Here is a 5,222-nt window from a genome sequence, read left to right on the forward strand (position 1 = left end):
AGCAAGAGAGCATCTGTTTGTTTGGGGTTTGTTTTAGTCTGATCTTGCTTTCAGGGAAATCAATGGTAAAAATCCCATTGACTTCAATGGCCTTTATTACAGGAATCTGAAACCCTTAAATTTTCAAAGAGATGTAAAGGATATGGGTACATTAGTCCCCATGAAGGTCAACGTGCCTAAAGCCTGCACCTCTGTCTGAAATGTGGCGGTGTTTTATTTATAGAGTGGAATAAATGACTGGAATGGGGAGCACAATCCCAAAACGCATTGCAAGGCAAACTATATGGCTGTGTCAAAGATTATCCCATAACAAGAGAATTTCCTACAAAGCTTGGACCAATTTGTCTGCTTGTGTTGAAGTGCCTGGTAAGTATTTCTGTAAGGAAGCTGCACTAAGAAGAATCAAAAGCACTTGTAGCATTGGCTGCTGCGAAATGAACCTTTGGCTAGCACATGTCAGAAGTGGAGACCACCCGCTCCTTTACTCCTGATAGGGGAATTCTCTGTAGCACTAATGGCAGCCCCATTAATGGTTCAGATCCCCCAGAATTCAAATTGCTGCTCAATAGAGCCCCTTGAGAGGCTCTGGGTTTAATTTTTATAGTCATTATAGGGCTGTTAATATGCCACATTAAAGAGACTCTTTGTAGCTGAGAAAAGCAGAGTGAGAGAAAACAGAATGACAGCTGTTCTGTCAGTCACTTGCTATTCTATGCAAGGCAGCTGGTTATTATTATCGTTTATTATTTATCATTTAAGCTAGTCACTTCAGCAAAAAAAAATAAATAAAAAGTCTTACATGGCCACAAAAAAGACAAAACTAGTCTTTGGGGCTTTGGAAACTTTTTTGTGGTCAGATACACATTTAAGTTGATACTTTTAAATAAATCACATTACTTTCTCCTGCTCCCACCTCAGCTGCCATATTAAAGTGATCAAGCTGACCACAGATTTAGTAAATGGAAATATGCAGCTCACTTAGCCTTTAAACCACATACATATCTAAGAGGGATTTCTGAGTTCCAACGTTTATCATGAAACTACTGATTAAGCTTAATCAGCTAGACTTCAGGCTGTGTTTTCAATCCATGATCAAGCATACAAAAACCCAGCCATCTTTCACTGGAAGGAAAAGGAGTATCCATTGCATGTACTAAATATTGAACAAATCTTTTATCAATGCTGAGAGAATCTCAAAAGTTTTATAGAGGTTTTGTTTGAATAAACACAAAACATTCCAGAAACTTGTATGAATTTTTGGAGGCTACACTCTCCCTCATACCTGCCCTTACCAGGTGACCACTTTATTAAGAAACATACTGTAGTGCAGGTGCACAAGGGGGCAGAGTTAGGGTTGTGTGCTTAACCTTAACTAGGGCATTTCCTGACTTTGGCATCCTTAACTGTGTAAACTTAACATTCTCTTCTCTGTTATTTGCATTTAATTACCTAGGCTTTTTAAAGGGAAAAAAGAAGGAATAAAAAAATTCACTTTTCAGAACAAAGACCTTCAGTATTGAAGGACTCCAAAATGTTCTTATCTCCCTGCAAAAAACTGCTGTGAGAGTGTGAAGTTTGTACTAAGCTTCAATTGATGGAGGACATCAGGACCAAGCCACTGAGGAAGAGGAGAAGGCAAACAACTTTGCACTTTCTCCCATGTTGCCCTTTATATCCAGGAAGAGCTCCCTGTAAAAACCTGCATTGTCCTCCTTCGAATCCATCCTTAGAATTCTTCTCTGACAGGATCCCTACAAAATACGTGACAGTGGCTAGACAGCTAGTGTAGTGGTACCACTGCTTATTGTGCTGATCAGCATAGTCCCATTGTTGCCTTGTCCTGCTCCCATCTGTTTGTTGTATGCACCTGCGGGGGGGGGGGGGGAAAGGGGGTCGTCGGGAGAAAATCTCCCATTGACTTATCTTTCTCTTCTTGTTGGGGGTAGAGTACAGGGGTCAACTGGAGAGCGATCTGCAGTCAATCTGGTGGGTCTTTACTAGACCCGCTAAATCAACCGCTGGTGGATCAATCTCAGAACGTCGATCCCTGCTGTAGTGTAGACCTGCCCTGACAAACTGGGAGGAATTGGTTGAGAATCTGAAGGTGGAAGGCAATTTCATTTGAGGGAAAGAAAGAAGTGAGAGCAACAGAATCAGGAAAATGGTATTGAGAAAAAGCAGCTTTGACAAACTGGTAAGTTAGGTTCCACGGGAAAAAAAATCTAAGAGAAAAAGGAGTTCAGGAGAGCTGTCAGTTTCTCAAAAAGACAGTATTAAGACACAACTGCAAACTTTCCAAATGCAAAGGAAAAACAGGAAGAATAGTAAGAGCCCAATATGGCTTCATCAGGAGCTCTTTATGACCTGCAAATCAAAAAGGAAGCCTACAAAAAGTGGAATCATGGACAATTTGCTAAGGAAGAGTACAAAAGAAGAACAGATAGGGACAAAAATCAAAAAGTCATGTAGGGACAAGATCAGAAAGGCTAAGGTACAAAATGAGTTAAGGCCTAGCAAGGGACATAAAAGGCAATAAGAAGAGGTTTTATAAATACATTAGGAGCAAGAGAAAGACAAAGGAAAGTGTAGGTCCTCTACTTAGCAGGGAAAGAGTGGTAATAACAGATGAGATGAAGAAGAATGAGGTGTTTAATGACTATTCTGCCTCAGTCTTCACTAAAAATTTTGGTATTAATACCACAATTAATATTAAGAAGAAGGAAGGAACATGGGCCAGAATAGGGAAAGAACAGGTTAAAGAATATTTAGGTAAGTTAGATGTATTCAAGGTAGCAGGGCCTGATGAAATTCATCCTAGGGTATTTAAAGAACTAGTTGAAGCAATCTCTTAACCGTTAGTGGTTATCTTTGAGATCTCATGGAGGGGATGGCTGAGGTCCCAGGTGACTGGAGAAGGGCAAACACAGTACCTATCTTTAAAAAGGGGAACGAAGGGGACCCGAGTAATTTATAGATTCATAATTTAATTTGGCACTGAAGGATCTCCCCCCCACACCGCAATGCCACCTAAGACCGGAGCGAGTGAAGGACCCGACGCTGAAGTGCTGCTGAAGACCCAGAGCATCGCCGGGTGAGTACGGGGGCATGGCGCCTTTTTTTTATCTCTGCTCCCTGACCCGCCGCCGAAGACCCGGAGTGCCGCCAGGGGAGTAAAAATTTAAAATGCACCAAAGAATTAAAAAGGCGCCACTTCTGCTCGGTGGGGGAGCGGCCGCTGCCGCACTCCCCCCCTAGCTACGCTACTGCATATCATGCCGATCCAACCTAATTTCCCTCTTTGGCGGGGTTACTGGTTTAGTGAATAAGGGGAAGCAGTAGACATATATTGATTTTAGTAAGATTTTTGACACAGTCCCACATGACATTCTTATAAGCAAACTATGGAAATGTGTTCTTGATTAAATTACTGTAAGGTGGATGTATAACTGGTTGAAAGACCAAACTCAAAGAGTATTTATTAACGGTTCACTGTCAAACAGGGAAGGTATATCTAGTGTGGTCCCACAGGGGTCAGTCCTGGGTCTGGTACTATTCAATATTTTCATTAATGACTTGGATAATGAACATAATAGAACATAAGAACGGCCATACTGCATCAGACCAAAGGTCCATCTAGCCCAACATCCTGTCTTTTGACAGTGGCCAATGCCAGGTGCTCCAGAGGGCATGAACAGAACAGGTAATCATCAAGTGATCCATTCCCTGTTGCTCATTTCCAGCTTCTGGCAAACAGAGGCTAAGGACACCATCCCTGCCCATCCTGGAATGGAGAGTATGCACATAAAATCTGTGGATGACACCAAGCTCAAAGGGGTTGCAAGAACTTTGTAGAACATGTTAGAATTCAAAACAGCCTTGACAAATTGAAGAATTGGTCTGAAATTAACAAGATGAAATTCAATAAAGACAAGTGCAAAGTACTACATTTAGAGAAGAAAAAATCAAATGCACAAATACAAAATGTAGAATAACTGTCTAGGCAGTAGTACTGCTGAAAAAGCTCTGGAGATTATAGTGGACTACAAACTGAATATGAGCCAGCAATCTGATGCAATTGCAAAATAGGCTAATACTATTTTGAGGTCTATTAACAGGAGTAAGACATGGGAGGTAATTATCCTCCTCTAGTCGAACCTGGTGAGGCCTCAGCTGGAGTACTTTGCTTAGTTCTGGGCACCACCATTTAGGAAAGATGAAGACAAATTGGAGAGACTCCAGAGGAAAGCAACTAAAATGATTAAAGATTTAGGAAATATGACCCAGAAAGAACGGTTAAAAAATCTGGGCAAGTGTAGTCTTGAGAAAAGCAGACTGAGGGGGAATCTGATAACAGTCTTCAAATATGTCAAGGGATGTTATAAAGAGGATAGCAATCAATTGTTCTCCTTGTCAATAGGACAAGAAGTAATCTGTTTAATCTGCAGCAAGAGAGATTTAGATTAGGTATTAGAAAAAACTTTTCAACTATATGGATAATTAAACATTAGGAAAGGCTTCTGTGATCATTGCCTTGTGTGGTATACAGCTGAGAATGCCAAACTCAGGACAGACTGGTAAAGATAGGGCAGACACACCCCAAACTGGTGGTTATTCTAACATTAGATTTACCAAACCAGTAACAAAATAGGCTTCTGTATTACCACAGTGGTTAACAAGAAGCTACACACAGTCTCTCTTAGGTAATCCAGCCCTTCTCAGTACCCAGACACCTGGTCTTTATGATGAGAGGTTACTGAAAACCAGATTCATCATAGTAAAGTTCTTCCAATCCCAAATGGAAGCCACTTCCCCATGTCAATATATAACTCAGATCCTACCCAAAAAATCACACTTGTAGCCAGTCCTTTGGTAAAAAGAAAAGAAGAGTTATTAAATGGTTAAGGAATCAGATACCTTACAACTGATTTTTAGAGTTTGCAGGTCAGGATCACAGCAGTGATGTTAAATCTGCAAATTTGTGAAAAGTCTCTCTGTTTTACCCAAGCAGATTGGGAGTCATTCAGTTCCTTGTTCAAAGCCTCCTTAGAAAATTACAGTCCAGAGATGAGAAGTAGAAATGAAGACCAAGCAGTGATGTGACAGGTTCCACTTATATACCTTCAGCTCAGGTGTATGGAAAGTTACTGGCCCAAGATGGAGTCCAGGGTCACATGAGTATGGAAAGTTACTGATAAAAGATGAGGAATACTTGTGGCACCTTA

The sequence above is a fragment of the Caretta caretta genome, chromosome 5, assembly GCF_965140235.1.
Source record: "Caretta caretta isolate rCarCar2 chromosome 5, rCarCar1.hap1, whole genome shotgun sequence".
NCBI classification, from domain to species: domain Eukaryota; kingdom Metazoa; phylum Chordata; order Testudines; family Cheloniidae; genus Caretta; species Caretta caretta.